We start from the raw sequence: 219 nt of genomic DNA on the forward strand, positions 1-219 counted from the left end.
AAAATTAATTAACCTAAACATCCTAAGTTTATATTTATTTTTTAAAAATAAGACCTCTCCCGACGAAATNTCGTCGGCAAAGATATTTTCGTGNGGGGAAACCTAATCCGGCAAATTTTGTCGGCATAGATCTTTGCCGACGAAATTTCGTCGGGAGAAGNGTTCATTTTTTTTTTTTTTGAAAAGTATAAAATTTTAAAATATAAAATTAGTTTCTTT

This window comes from Prunus dulcis, chromosome 7, assembly GCF_902201215.1.
Source record: "Prunus dulcis chromosome 7, ALMONDv2, whole genome shotgun sequence".
In the NCBI taxonomy this organism is placed as follows: domain Eukaryota; kingdom Viridiplantae; phylum Streptophyta; class Magnoliopsida; order Rosales; family Rosaceae; genus Prunus; species Prunus dulcis.